The 16372-nt window shown below is 49.5% G+C and overlaps 1 pseudogene; it reads left to right on the plus strand.

The window, feature by feature from the left end:
• The first annotated feature begins 314 nt into the window (after positions 1 to 314).
• Positions 315 to 16372, plus strand: part of LOC115463349 — a 45414-nt pseudogene continuing 29356 nt past the window's right edge.

A 16372-nucleotide genomic window follows, 5' to 3' on the forward strand; every position in this document is an offset into this window, starting at 1 on the left:
ATTGTTGACGCTACCCCTTTTAGTGCTGATTGGTCAGAATCGTGCCTGGGGTGGGACTAGCAGTAGAAGAGTCCGCCCCCCTTCCAGTGATAAGGGAGGGAAGAGAAGCTCAATTAACATTCTGACCAATCAGAAGTAAAAGGGGTGGAGAGAAGAAAAGACTGTTCTCAATGTAACCTCCTTTGCTCTGAACCGGATCAGGAGGTCTCAATGTAAAGCCCCAACTTCCTTGTCCTTTGTGATGTCATCAGTCTGTGCAGCAGAGCAGGAGGCCGAGGCTTTTTCATGTGCAGATTAACCAGGTTATGCAGCTGTAAGACTCAGGTTCTGCCCTTCTCCCAGCACTGCAAGAGTCAAATCTTCTGCTCCTATTCCTCAGCCAAAGAAAGATCCCTTCATTGCTAATTCTGGAAACTGGGAAAGCAGAGAGGAAAATGCCTGCAGGAGCTTCTGTTCAGGTAGGAGATTGTCCCTATCTTCCTGTTAATTTGTTGCAAATACTGCTGCACCTTTCTAACCTGGGACACACTGCACAGTCTGGACCCCAAGCAGACCTGGAGAAGGGACTCTGGGATCCTCCTGTGGGGAGAGAGATCAGAGGTCCTACAAAGGAAGATTTTGTGTCCCAGCTTTCTAGTTGCTATAATCCTGCTCTGTGATAGTCTCTGCAAATCATATACATACAAAAATCTCTGCTTTGCTGAGCCCCAATCCTGGGTGGACTGAAATATAACCCTGTTGTGGGAAAGGGGATGGGACTTGATATACTGCCTTTCTGTGTGTATGTAGTCCTAAATTATATAAATCCAGCAAAAATTTTCCCCTCCCCAGTGAGCATCAGCATTGGGAGACCTCATGGATGCAATGCAGAAGATGCTGAATGTGTGTCTGGTTTGTATTTCAGAAGCGGGTCACATTTGAGGACATCGCTGTCTCTTTCTCCCAGGAGGAGTGGGAGTATTTAGATGAAGGGCAGAAGGAGCTTTACAGGGAGGTGATGAAGGAGAATTATCAGACCCTGATCTCATTGGGTAAGGGATAATTTTCTGTTTTTATTAGCAGTATCTGAGCATCATTATAAAGCCAAATTGCCAAGAGCAAAAAGTCGCACAGAAAATCAAATAGGTTAATTCTCAAAAATCAAATTATGTAGAAATACTATCACACTCAAATTGATCACATCAATGAAAAATTAGGCAGTAATTCGTACTCGCTCCTCACAAACTGGCAGCTATTAATCACAGGTTAAAAAACAAAGCCTCCAGTATATATCTTCTGTTAAACCAGTCAAGCAAAGTATCTTTTCATGACTGTGCTTAAGCTGCATAAACAGTGAAAATAACTTGAAATACAACTGTCAATGTTCACAGGGTGGGAATTAAAATATAGGTTAGGTGGAGAGAGAGAATTTCCTTGGTGGGCCTATAATGCTAATATCCATATATAGGCAAAATGCCCATTTATGGACACGTGACGCCTAGCAGTAATTCAGCAATATCCCACTAGAGGTCACGGTGGTATTTTGAGAGCTGGAATCATCAAGGTGAGAGCGATTGGGCATCACGTCTGCCACACTAGGCCTGAGGGTCCTCCCCATCCTAGGTAAGTCCAGGGTGTTTGATGTGGGTGGACATTTTTGAGAGTTCTACCTGGGGGGAGAGGGGTTGATAACATATGGGTTCTTGTATTGTGGGAGATCTGTCAGAGGGGTTGTGAACCAGTGGGGGTGCTGTGCATGGGGGGGGGGGGGATTTGATGCTATTTACAGGGTATACATGGGTTACATTGCTTCAGGTCAGGTGGTGGGGAAGGATGTATTTCTCAGGGGCGCTTTTTAGAGGGAACAGCAATTTTAGAAAGCTGCTTCTGTGTTGGGGGATATCTCTGTTTGTTTTCACCATATGGAGCTTTCTAAAATCACTGTTCTCTCTAAACATGGAGGGACTTAAATGTTTGGTTCAGCACCTCTTTTTACGAGAGGCTGTATGTTTGGCAGAACTTCCTATAAAATATAGTGGGAATTCTTCACGTGTTGACTTGGATGTTTAAATTCCCTTCTCTAATATTTATTTGTAACACTTATACCCCGCACTTTCCCATTTCACTGCAACCCCCACTGAAACAGGTCAATTAACAAGGAGAGAGTGCACTTTCCTTTTCCTCTTAAATAGGCCTGACACCACCAACCACCCATTTTCTCCTTCTCCAAATCCCAGCGCCCAGATCTTTCTCCCTTCCTTCTTCCTTACCAGTACTTCCCCATACCATGTACATGGATAGAAAAACATAGCCCCCCCCCACAACCCCAAACAGGCAAAACTGTTTTCCTTGGGCCATCCACAGGCAGTACATTTTCCTCCTCCCCCCCCCCCACGCCCCAGAGGCAGTATTTTTGTTCTAGCCCATCTTCCCCAGAGGCAGCATAACTTTTTTCCTGTTGGCCCCCTCCACTTGTAACAGGATTCTCAGCTAGTAAATCAGGAGACAAGAGGCAACAGGTTCCAAAGGCAAGACAGCGTTTATTGCTAGCAATGTACAGCACTGAGTTCAGTCTCAGGATACTGTGTGTCAGAAATCATCTGACACTCACATTTATACCTCCCCTATGGGCCTGCGCATTAGGCCCCTTATACATCATAGTTGACATGCGCAGTAAACATTTGTAGTTTTTGTAGTTCTTACAGTACATACACACGTCATAATACTGAAATGATACTAGCAAAGGAAACGAAACTTATCGCCCTGTTTTAGCACACACACACATAATCACACAATGCTTCTTTCACAGAGTTGATAAGGCTCAATGGAGCTTAAGGCTCAGAGATGCAGGGTGGGGGTGGCGACACTCCCAGGCTATCTTCTATTCATGTGGCGTCTACGTGCAGGCTGGTTCTGTGTGCAAGCCTTGGCTACTAAATGTTACAAGCTGTTATCTACTGTACCTGCATCCTGTCTCAAACAGTTATTCCAGCAACTTTGGTATCTTGCAAGCAGGAGCTGACAGTTTGTAGTTAAGGCACAGTACAAGAGAATGTAAAAGTTCTGTAAAAGTTCAGGTCAGGAATGTGGTATAAAGAAGGCAAAGTCCTTGGGTAAATATGGGCTTGAGGCCGTCCTGACAGTCCTGATCCAGTGGTGTTGCAGGCCGGATCCGTTGGCCACTCCTACAATTCCCCCCTTTTGATACTTGAACACCCGCTCTGGTGGAGAATATCACCTTCAAGAGTACTGAAAAAGAAGAGAGAGACAAGGAGAATTAGCATAAGGAGGCAATAAGAGGGCCCTAGGCCCTTGCGCAGCCGTTGGTTGATTCGCCGGGGTCGAGACGGAGGGTCCCTATTGGAGCCCCCCCCCCCCCTTTGTAGCCGGACTTTTGCTGTCACAAGGGGGTTGGCCCTTAGGCCGCCTCGGAGGAAGAAACTTCAACTTCATCAAGATCGGATTGCGGTATGGGGAAGTACATCTGGAGGGCCATTATCTGAGCTGCTGCACGGCGATCGGCAATGGTTTCGATGGTAGAACGGAGACACCTGAAAATGAAAGGAAGAGACAAGGGAATTAGTAAGCAAGTCAATAGGAACAAGCCCACCATGACGAGGATGCCCTTCAGTCCTCCTGAACTGGGCAGCCAGTCGGTGAGGGAAGAAGTCCAGTCCCAGGCACTGTTCCAGGTCTGTACCGGGACATGGGCCAGTTTTACCATGCGATCGGTTATCTCCTTGATGACCTGACTTTGATCGTCTATCTGCAGGCAACAGTTACTGAGGTTAAACTTCCCGCACACACCCCCCCCCCTTCCTGTGCCAGCAGGTAATCAAGGGCTAGGCGGTTCTGGTAAACCGCAGTAATCAGTTTGGTGTTCTGCTTGGCCAAGATGTTGAGTGCCATGGCAGAATCATTCGTGAGCATTTCGAGCACTGCCTGCAAGCGAATGATGTGGTTTGGCATATAGATGGGGGTCCTGTATCCATAAGTTCCGTCCTCAGCTCAAGTGGCTGGCCCGTAGTAGTGGACTATGCGCTCCGGCGGCCATTCGGCGTCCTTTCAATCGCCTATCTGGACCTTGGGTTCTCGGGTAGACCGCTTCTTTCTACTCCTAAACCCCTGTTCGACATAGAGAGGAATACCTAACGTTTCACCCACCCGGAGGGGTAGGAGGAAGAAACTGGGTCGTACTGTGCCCAGGAGGCAGGTACCAAACCAGCGGGCAGGGAGCTGTTCGTAGGCCCTGCGGCCGCATATATAGTAATACCCTTCTGGGGCTATCCATCTGATAGAGGTGTTACCCCCGTGTGTCCATGTGTTGTTCAAGGTAGGTTCAGTCCATAAGGGTGTCGGCATAGACTGGTTGTCTGTGTGCCACCAGGTGGTTGAGCTACCGTTGTATAGGATAACTCCCATGCAGGCCGAGTCACCGACCGGGACAGAGTATCGTTTACCGGGGGCTCGACTGGCACACAGGGTGCCTATAATGTTCGTTCTCAGCGCCCACTCATATGGGCGGGGTCGGTTAGGAAAGGTAATATTGGTGGAATTCAGGGCATCCCACATGTGCTGGGTGATCTCCTTGGCTTCCCACGGCCATTGCTCCCCCATATCAGTGCCACCGCACACGAAACAGTAACTCCGAGGGAGAGGGCTATGTTCTCGGCCAGGTTCAGGAACATGCTTCGGGCGAAACAGGGAACTTGGTGGCCACGAGCTCAGCGCGGGCGATCTCATCATACACCTCCTGGAATCCCACGACAGTGGTTTGGTAATGCGTGGGAGGCTTAGCATTGAGGCTCTGGCGTATGGTGATGAAGATAAGCGGATCCGTTCCGGACCCATTGATGCCGAGGCCCCAGGTTTCTCTCCAGGGGGCCCCGTGTTCTCTGATAGGCCAGTCCAGGAGGACAGTGTTGCCGGGACCTCTGCGAAATTCACCCAGACCGGTACATCCGGGATATCCTTCTCCCGTGTAGGCGCATACCCTTTCCCATCCCGAGGTCCGGGTGTCTGCTGCACAGGGTAGCCAAGACCAAGGAGAACCATATCTTCCATCTAAAGTAAGGGGGCAAACATACTTGTGGTTATTTGTATAGTCCTTGCGCCAAGCTTGGCTTCCGCACTTGTGGGACAAGGGGTGTTTGTCCATAGCAACGCAGACGTCAAAGGTGAGGGTGGCCACGGTTTGAGTACCGCCTGCAAGAACGAGGGTAGAGTTTACGTAATACAGGATGCCGTCTCCCTGGACTCCCATAGACATGATGTACTGGGGAAGACCCACACTAAGGGTGACATTGTAATATCTTGGCTTGACTGGGCTGTGGCAAATAGTGAGGTTTTTCTGGAGGCACCGGTGAAGTTGCATAGGGCCATCCGGTGTGGTGATAACACAGGGAACGATGGGGTTGCAGCCCTTCTCCGGGGGAAGGGACTGGTGGATGAGTGTGGTGGTAAGGTTGTATCCTTCAGCCGTTCGGTGACGCACCAGTCGCAGACACTCGGAACAGTTCGAGCTAAGGGCAGTCATCTCCACCGGGACTGGGCAGAAGTTGAGGACGAAGAGCAGGGCGAGCATCATGGTTGGGGGAAGAGGTATCCGAGTTGTTGCAGCAGGAAGAGGACGAGGCTTAGGATGACAGCTCCGATAAACAGTGAGCCTAGAGCACAGAATGTCCAGGGGCTGAGCTCTTGGCTGGGCATGGAAGTAGTTCACCGCCTCGTCATGGTTAGCCGCAGTGGAGCGTCTGGGTGGCTATGGGCTGTCCACCTTCTGGGTGGGCTGTCGGTTCTTGCAGCTGGCTTCAGCCTGGTCCAGTGTATCCAAGCTGAACTTCCTGCAATTTTAACAGCAGTCGGGGTGGTTAGGAGGACAAGGAAGGGTCCCTTCCATTTGGGCTTCAGGCAATCGGACTCATCCCATTCTTTCACCCACACCTCATCTCCCACCCGAAACTGGTGTGTAGGGCTAGTAAGGACTAAGGGACCTACACTCTCGGTGTACTGTTGGATGTCCTGCACTACATCGCGTAAGGCCTTCATCTGCTTCACTAGGGAATTCTCACCCTGAATCTGTAAGGAGTCGGGAAAGGAAGGCAGAGGTGGTGGCCTGGCGTACATCATTTCATAAGGGGTGAGACCGGTAGCTTTGGGCGTGCACCTAAGGTGCAGCAAGGCTAGTGGGAGCAGGTCGGGCCATTTGGCTTTGGCCTCCTGGCATAGTTTAGCTAGCTGGTTCTTCAGGGATCAGTTGGCTCTTTCCACTGCCCCACTGCTCTGGGGTCTCCAAGCGCAATGCAGCTTCCAATTGAGGCCCAATCTAGTACTGAGTTGCTGGGTCACCTCACTGGCAAAGGCAGGGCCGTTATCAGAGTTGATCTGTTTGGGGAGGCCATATCTCGGCAGGATGTGGTGAACAAGTAAGGAAGTGACTTCTTTAACCATCTCCGTCCTGGTGGGTATGGCTTCAATCCATCCGGTGTACGTACACACTGCCACGAGGATAGCTTTATAGCCCCGGGCCGGGGGCATGTGCTTGAAGTCAATTTGGCAGACTTGGAATGGGCTGGTGCCCCGGAGGATGTTACCGGGAGCAGGACCTGGTCCTGTCCGTGGGTTGTTCCGGGCACAAGTTGTGCACCTACTGGAAGCGTTCTTGGTCCAGAGGGATAGTTTGTTGATGTAGTAGGTCTTCTCGAGCAGGCGTCCCAAGGCGTCTCTGCCCAGGTGGGTGCGGTTGTGGGCTTCCCTGACCACTGTCCAGGCCAGGGTTTCGAGTATCCATATTCAGCCATCCTGTAGCAGCCACCACCCATTGCGCGATTCCAGGCCCTCCTGCCGACCCCATTCGGTTTCTTGTGGGGCATAGATGGGAGCCTCTGTGGGGAGATGGACGAAAAGCACGGGGTCAGAGGAATGAGGGAGTTGACTCGCCTTCTTGGCCGCATCATCCGCCCACTGATTTCCCCGGGCAATGGGATCTGTCCGGCCTGTATGAGCCCTGCAGTGCATCACAGCTACCTTCTTTGGCTTCCATACAGCCTCGAGTAGGTGGCAGATTTCAGTGGCGTTTGCGAGTCCCTTTCCCTCGGCTGTCAAAAATCCTCTCTCTTTGGACTTCCGGTGACGTCACGAACCGCAATGGCGGTCTGAACACGCAGCTCCCGAACACCAGCCCAAATACCAGCTTATAAGAAGAGCAATTTGAGCCCGAAACGGAAGGCGAGCAGTGGAACAGACAGTGGAAGACACGCGCTCCCGAAGATGGCGAACTCGAAACCCAAAACGGCGGATTTAACTGCCTTTGCATATCGGGACCGCGAGCACGTGGCGGACAGGCAGACAGGTGATCAGCCGAGTCAAGGGGCCTCCCTAAGCCAGCGGCCTACATATGCGCAGGGCACACACGAAGAAACGCAGGAAAATGAGCTGGCACCAGATAAATGGGAACAGCTGAGTACATGGCTGCTAGATATTAAAAAAGACATTAAAGAGATGCGGCGTGACTTTGCGCAATTGAGCGCGGACCTCAGAGAGGAGATCAAAGAGTTGGGAAATCGAGTTAATGAAACTGAAATGGGCCTTGAAGAACATGCGGATATGATAACGGGGCTGGAACAGCAGATGGGTGAGCAACAAGCTAACATGAGATTTCTCACGGACAAGGTGGAAGACCTTGAAAATAGAAGTCGGCGAGCTAATATCCGAGTACGGGGCCTACCGGAGCTACCAGAATTTATCAACTGCGAAAAAGCAGTGCAGGATATAGCGGCTCATCTGCTCTCTACCCCGGAGCACACAGTGTCACCCGAAACAATTAAACTAGAACGTGCACATAGGGCACTGGGTCCGAGAAAGGCTAATGTGCCTAAAGACATTGTGGCTTGTTTTACAGAATTCAAAATGAAAGAGGATGTCATGCGCCAAGCAAGGGTAGCTAGTCCCATAATATGGGAGACATATCCCATTGAACTATTTCAAGATTTAGCGGCTACCACATTGAAAAGGAGAGGAGCGCTGCGTCCATTAACGGAAAAGCTCCGAGATGAAGGAATCAAATATAAATGGCAGCATCCTTTTGCCTTAGTGTTTTATAAGGAGGGAAAGCAACGACGAGTCGTCACACCTGAGGAGGCCCAGGAATTTTTGGGGCAGAACAAGGAGACAACAGCGAGCACAGCACACCAAACTAATGGGCCTACGAAAAAGAACAAGCAGCGATGGCAGAGAGTCTCACAGGGGCGAGGACGGCTGAGAAGACAAGCATCAGAACAACGGCTTGTGGCAGGGAAAGGCACTTGACAACACATTGCACATTGGAACTAAATTTTTGCCCAGAGAGGCAGGCTAAATTCTGATCATGAATCAGCGGGAGAGGTGCCTGTAAAGCATTAAGGGCCAAAGCGCGTAAATGGACTGGTGTGGAAGACGTGAACGGAAGTCCACAATTTTTCTTAGCATGCCTTCAAAGAAGAAGAAGGCATGCTATTCCAGGTTACTGGGGAAAGAGGGAGGGGGGAGGGGGGAAAGGGATAAGGGAAAATGGTGGTGGATATATTATAGTTTGATAGAATGGTATCAGGTGATAAAGTGTTTAAATGTGTAACATTCAATGTAAGGGGCCTTAACTCGCCTATGAAGCGCCAGCTAGCATTTAAAGAAATGATACGCTTGCGAGCAGATATAGTGCTTTTACAGGAGACGCACTTGAAAAAGTGTCACGAGCGGCTGGTGGGTCATAGGCGATACCCTACAATCTTATTTGCATCATGTATGGACAAGTCTAAACAGAGAGGGGTATTAATAGCACTGTCGGATTCACTTCCTTGGCAGGTTCAACATACAGTAGCTGATAAAGAAGGCAGATTCTTGCTGGTAAAAGTTTCACTATATAATACTCAGTACACCATTGTTAATATATATGCCCCGAACTCTGGGCAGAAACAGTTTATAGAAAAAGTGGAACTACAATTGCAAAAGCACCAACAAGGCCGACTCCTCTTAGGGGGAGACTTTAATGTCACGATTCACCCCCCGTTAGATAACTCTACAGGCCAAGTTGTATATGCTAAAATAGACAGGAAAGGATTAAAAAATTTCCTGGCCAGATGGGGACTGACAGATGTCTGGAGGGCAAAACATGGACAGGAAAGAGACTATACATACTATTCTGCTAAATATAGATCTTATTCTAGAATAGATGGATGGATGGGAGATGTGGCAGTGGCTAATACCATAAGTAAGATCAATATAGAGCCACGCACCTGGTCGGACCACGCTCCGGTGGTACTAGAATTACATATAGGAATTAGACAGGTGGGAGAACGATACTGGAGATTAAATGAGGCAATCCTAATGGATCCTAAAAATACCCCAGTGATAGAAAAATATATTGAGGAATATCTTACATTCAACAATGTGGGTGAGATCCGCTCAGAATATTTGTGGGAAGGTCTGAAAGCGGTCCTTAGAGGACAATTAATAGCATTAGGAGCACACATAACCAAAACACGAGTGGAACAAGAAGAGAGTATCAGGTCTGAAATATCAAAGCTAGAACAAGCACATAAAAAGAACCCCACAGACACAAGGGGACAGACAAAATTAAACGAGCTAAGAAACAAACTTCAAGAGTTGCAGCTGGCAGAAGTGGCCGCTAAACTACAAAAGACACAACAGGAACACTTTGAACTTGGGAATAAGGCGGGTAGACTGCTAGCTTGTAAATTAAAAAAACTAGCACAACGTAATCATATAGGGGGCATACAAACAGCTGAGGGGAACTTTGTAACACAGATGGAACAGATTCAAGAGGAGTTTTTGAATTACTATACAAATTTATATGAACCAGAACAAGTCCCAGAGGTAGATGAAATAGAGCAGTATTTGCAAGAGGCAGACCTCCCGCGGGTGGAAAGAGGAGGATCCGAGCGGATATCGACACCCATTTCACTAGAGGAGATAATGTGGGCAATAACAGATATGGCAAATGGAAAAGCCCCGGGACCAGATGGATTTCCCACTAGGTTTTACAAGGTGTATAGCAAACATCTGGCCCCAGTCCTACTGAAAGTGTTTAATGATTTATCAGAGTCGCAGGAATTACCCTATACATGGAGATTAGCAGCAATAACTTTAATATTGAAGCCAGGGAAAAACCCCCGGCTTTGTAGCTCCTACAGGCCAATCTCGCTTTTGAATGTGGATTACAAGCTATTTACAAAGATATTGGCCTGCAGACTACAAAAACAGATTCCGGGTATAGTCCATGAGGATCAAGCGGGATTTATAGCGGGGCGACAGACGTTTGACAATACCAGATGTCTGATGCACATTATCCAACAGGTGAGAGACGACCAGACCCCAGCAGTATTGTTATCAATCGATGCAGAAAAAGCATTTGATAGAGTGGACTGGTCGTTTCTGTTCCAAGTATTGCAATGGGTAGGGATAGAGGGGAAGTTTCTGAGCTGGTTAAAGTTACTATATCAAGGTCCACTAGCAACCTTAAAAATTAATGGGTCTTATACAAGAACATTTAAGCTCCAGCGTGGAACCAGACAAGGATGTGCGATATCTCCACTTCTTTTCGCTTTGTCACTGGAGCCGCTAGCCTGCATGCTTAGGAAGGATGGGGAGGTAAAGGGAGTGGTGAGAGGATGGAGAGAACACAAACTTATGCTGTTTGCCGATGATATATTGCTCACAATTGTGAAACCAGAAACTTCTATAAAGAGGGTAATAGAGCACCTCACGCAATATGGGAAATTATCAGGGTTTAAGCCGAACTTGGAAAAATCCACCTTTTTGAATCTCACAGTGCCCCCCAAAGAATTAGAGGTTCTTAGGACTGAATTCCCCTTTGTGTGGGCGAAAAAGACTATTAAATATTTGGGCATACAGATAACCTCACAACTAGAGGGACTATATGCAGCTAATTTCCCCAAAAAAGCAGAAGAACTTTTTCAGGAATTAGACAGATGGGAAGGACTCAATATATCTTGGCAGGGGCGCATACATGCTATCAAAATGATGTTGCTACCGAAGTTGCTATACTTATTTATGGCAATCCCGGTCCCAATACCTGAAAGCTTTTTTACAAAGCTGAATCGCAAAATGTTTGCATATATCTGGAGGAAACGCCCACCACGAGTAAGGAGAACTATGATGTTTCAAACATGGAAGAGAGGAGGTATGGGAGTCCCTAACTTCTACCTATATTACCAAGCAGCCCAGATTCGGGTCTTGGCAGAGTGGTCACCTGGGGCATCTAAGAAATGGCTTCATTGGGAAAGAGCATGGTTGGGCAGGCGAGAAATAGAAGATATTTTATGGGTACCAAAAGAGGAACTAGTGCCCACAATAAAAGCAATGCCTATGGGGCTGAGACATCCTTTGTGGACATGGTATCAATTGAGGAGACGTCTGTTTCCGGAAAGAGTGTATTATCGGCAGACAGCAATACGTTGGGCAAAAGGGTTTTCACTGGGGAGATCGGAGAAGATTTTTGACAAATGGGCCCAAGCAGGGTTGCGCACATTAGGGCAAACATGGAAAGATGGAGAAATGATTGGTTTTGCAGAACTTCAGGGGGAATATGGTCTGATAGAGAGAGATCTTACCTATTATTGCAATCTGCGTAACTTCCTTAAGAAGAAAGCGCAGGACGAATTAGACCTAGCTGAAACAGATCTAGAACATGCGATCATTAGAGGAGGAGGCAAAGGAGGGATAACACGTATATACCTGGCTCTGCTGGGACAGACTGATCCTCAGGTACTATACCAGAAAAGATGGGAAGAGATATTGCAGAATACATACCCCACAATGGTGTGGAAAAGTAATTATAAATATTTACTTAAGTCATCCATAGCACAAACGGTGAATGAAAATGGTTTTAAGATGTTTTATGGGTGGTATTACACACCAGACCGACTGCAAAAGATGTTCCCGGAAGCATCAGGTCAATGTTGGCGGGAATGTGGCCATAGAGGCACATTCCTACATATTTGGTGGTCCTGTGAGAAAATAAAAGAATACTGGAAAGAGTTACTGCAGCTGGTTGATACAGTTATACAAAGACAATGCCCATGGAGGGCAGAACACTGCCTTCTACATTTTAAACCAGCTGGGATATCTGGATGGCAACACAGACTGGCGACTCAATATTTTGTGGCAGCAAGGCTTGGACTAGCCCGGGCATGGAAGCAGCTGCAACCACCAACATTGCAAATAGCAACTGGAAGAGTTGAATACTTATACCAAATGTCAAAGCTGACAGCCATGCGAAGAGGCTCCATGCGGATTTTCAACAAAATATGGACACTTTATGAACAGTATAAAGAACAATCAAACACACCACTGGGATAGGGAGGGAGGGGAGGGAAAGTTAAAGTTAGAATTAAACAAGCTTGATGTAGAAAAAATGTTGATGAACAGCCGATTGTTGGCTATTTTGTATTTGAGCAATCTTTAATAAAAAAATATATTATAAAAAAAAAAAAAAAAAAAAAAAAAAAATCCTCTCTCTTTGTACAAGGCCCCGTGTACCTGGAGGGTGAGGAAGGCGTATTTAGAGTCGGTGTAAATGTTCACAATTTTTCCTTCTGCCCACAGGAGGGCCCTGGTGAGAGCGATCAGCTCGGCCTTCTGGGCTGATGTCCCGGGTGGTAGGGCCATTGCCTCGATTACATGATCCTCGGATACAACGGCATAGCCAGCTCTCCGAGTCCCTTCGATCACTTGGCTGCTTCCGTCTGTGAACAAGGTGACTCCCCCTTGCCAAGGGTTGGTCTTTAAGGTCAGGTCTGCTAGAATGTACGGTGCCCATTACCTCCTCACAGTCATGGAGTGGTGGTTCAGGAGCAGGGAGAAGGGTAGCAGGGTTCAGGTTGGTGGTGTCCTGGATTTGCACCTCCGGGTTTTCACATAGGAGGGCTTGGTACTTGACTAGTCGGGAGTTAGTAATCCATTGGGGCCCATGGCTCTCGAGCAGGCCACGGACGGAGTGGGGCGTTGTCACAAGGAGCGTTTGGCCAAAGGTGAATTTGTTGGCTTCGTGTATTAACAGACATGCAGCCGCAATGCTTCGGAGACACCCCGGCCAACCTCTTGCCACGTTGTCCATGCCCTTGGAAAGGTATGCTACTGGTCGTTGCCAGGTGCCAACTGTTTGGGTGAGGACCCCAAGTGCCAGACCCTTCTTCTCATCCACAAACAAGTGGAACGGTTTAGTCACATCTGGCAATCCGAGCGCTGGCGGGGCCACGAGGGCCTTCTTGAGGTCCTCAAGAGCCTTCAATTCGTGTTTCTCCCACTGGAGGGTTTGGGCCTCGAGTTCAGGTCCCTTCAGCTTGGTGTATAAGTCTTGGGTCAAAACAGCGAAATTAATGATCCAGATCCGGCAGTATCCGGCTGCCCCCAATAGCGCTCGCAGTTCCTTCTTACTTGTTGGAGTGGGTTGGTTGCAGATAGCTTGGGTACGGGGTGTACCGAGCCTTCGGGTTCCTTCTCGGAGGCGAAATCCCAGGTACTCGACTTCGATCTCGCATATCTGTGCCTTCTTTTGGCTGGCTCGGTACCCTTGGGCTTCCAGGGTTTTCAAGAGGTAAAGGGTAGCTTCTGCACAGTCCGTGTACGTTTCCCGGGCCACTAACAGGTCGTCTACATATTGGACGACAGGCCCGTACTCGTACTGGTATGACTTCAGGTCTTGGGCAAGTTGCTCTCCGAAGAGAGTGGGTGAGTTCTTGAACCCCTGGGGCAGTCGGGTCCAAGTGAATTGCTGCTTGATCCCAGTTTGCAGGTCTTCCCATGTGAAGGCAAACAACTGTTGACTATCAGCAGCAAGAGGGATGGAGAAGAAGGCGTCCTTCAGATCAATGACACTGTACCACTTGGTTTGGGCCGGCACTTGGGCTAGGATTGAATACAGGTTAGGCACGAGGGCAACTATGTCGGCCACCTGGTTGTTGACCTTCCTCAGGTCTTGGACGGGTCTGTACTCTGATGTCCCTGGTTTCTTGACTGGCAACAGTGGGGTGTTCCAGGCAGATCTGGCTGGTCTCAGGACCCCTTGTTGTAGGAGTTTTTGTAGGTGCGTTTGCATACTGTGGCGGGCAGCATAGGGAATGTGGTACTGTCCTTGATTGACGATCTGGGAGTTTGGTTTTAGTTCGATCCAGATGGGGACGGCGTTGACCGCCAGTCCTCCAGGGTTTGATTCTGCCCACACGCCGGGCACTCCAGCCATGAGGGTTCTCCTCTGCTGTGCAAAGGCAGTATCCTGGGAATAGCGGCAGTCGGCGGTGCTTGCAGTCAGAGGGGCGTGTAGTCTCCACTCCTCTTGGACAGGGCAGATGAGCGTTACTGGTCGGTCTTCAAACTTGGCTTCTACTTCTCCCGTGGGCTTGAATTTTAAGGTGGCTTGGAGCTTGCATAGTAGGTCCCGGCCAATCAGGGGGACTGGACACTCAGGGATATGTATAAATTGGTGAGACACCATCGTCCCTCCAATTTGGACATGACGTTCCTTCAGGAGCGGGGCTGTGAGGGACTTTCCTGAAGCTCCCACAATCGGTATGGTTTCCTTGGTGGGAGGGGCTATGGCAGTGGTGATGACAGATCGTTGGGCCCCTGTGTCTAATAAGGCCCTCATTAGTTGTGTCCCCACAAGGATTTCCACCAGAGGGTCAGTGGGGACTCTGCCCTCCCGGTCGCTTCATGCTGGGTAGCCTTGGCCTGCATCAAGGGCCATCTGCCACTCCTGTTGTTCGATGCGTCCCCGGCCTCGTGGTCCTGGCCTGGGGCTCCTCGGACGGTCATCGTCCGCCACCTCTCGGCTCTGGTCCCGTGGACTCTCCGTGCAGTCCGCCTTCCAATGTCCTTCTTGTCGACAATTGGCGCACTGGTTCCGTCCTAGAGGGGGCCTCACACCTCTACCTCTTCGGCCTCCTCCCCTGCCGCGTTGGCTCGGTCCCAGGCGATCCTCCAGCACAGCAGCCAGCACATCTGCATTTTCACGCATCCGTCTACTTGCCTCTCTTCGGGCCTCGGATTTCTGTTCCTGGTCGCGGTATCCGAACACGCGATCAGCTATGGCCTTCAGTTGGCTTATGCTCATCCCCTCAAATCCTTCGGTCTTCTGGAGTTTTTTCCTAATGTCCGGCGCCGACTGGCTGACAAAACTCATAACCACTGTGGGGACATTTCTTGGGTCCTCGGGATTTATGGGGCAGTGTCTCCTATATGCTTCCAGAAGGCGTTCTAGGAAATCCCCTGGACTCTCATGTTTCTGTTGGACAACGTTGTGGATTTTTCCCATGTTCGTGATTTTCTGTTTCCCCTTTTTCAAGGCCGCTAGGTAGGCCTGCTGATATTGGCGGTTGCGGTTCTGGCCGCCTCGGTCCGGTAATCCCAGTCGGGACATGCGGTGGGCACCTCCCTCCTTAAGCGGTCTTCTATCCGCGCATCGTCTGGGTGGGCTCTTCTGACTGCTTCTTCCATATTCTGTTGTAGCAGGCGCCGTTCCTCAGTGGTCAGGACGTGGGCACTCAACTGTCTGAGGTCACCCCAGGTCGGGTTGTAACTGTATATTATGCCCTCACAAGTTCTATGAGCTGCTCAGGTTTTTGTTCATATGAAGGTCCATGCGCCTTCCAATTATACAGGTCAGAGCTAGAGAAAGGGACATGGGTATAGACTGTTGACTGTATGGGCGGACCTTCTGGGGTTGGAGTGTAGGTCGTTGACTGTCGGATCGGACACAGGTCGGCGGCATCTGCTCGTCGGTTGGAAGAAAGAGTACTTATCGGACTCGACTGGGGGAATCGAGTTATTGGTTTAGTGCCTCTCTGACTTTTCCTGTGAGTTTCATGGGCTGCGGGTTCGGTTTCAGAAGGTCCTTCGGCGTCCGACCTTGGGGCTGAGACCTCGGCGGTACTATGGCCCTCGGCCAAGTCTGCAAGGTTGGGGTATATCGGACTGTAAGGGGGTGGTGCTGGGTCCTCCTCATAGGCCTCTGCCGTACTTAGTATAGGGGCCTTCTCCTTTTCAGAGTTCTGGAGGCTCTGGGCCTTATTTCGGATATCCTTCGGGGGTCTTGGGAGGTTACTACTGAGTGTGTTTTCAGTGTTGGGAGTGTTTTCTACGGCCTTCGCGACGGCAAGCGTCGCCAGGGGTTTAAGGGGTTTGGGCTGGGCCTTCAACTTGGCCTTGCGACCCTTCCGCTGGGCTATTACCATGAGTGCGGCCTTCTCGACCTTATGCTGGGCCCATGGCGGCGGGTCCCGGACTACATTAGCCCACCCTTCCACATACGGAATATCCTCGGGACAGCCAGGATTTCCCTCGACTATGACAACATTCTTAACTGCAGCTACTTTCTCAT

The sequence above is a fragment of the Microcaecilia unicolor genome, chromosome 1 (assembly GCF_901765095.1).
Source record: "Microcaecilia unicolor chromosome 1, aMicUni1.1, whole genome shotgun sequence".
Classification (NCBI taxonomy): Eukaryota; Metazoa; Chordata; class Amphibia; order Gymnophiona; family Siphonopidae; genus Microcaecilia; species Microcaecilia unicolor.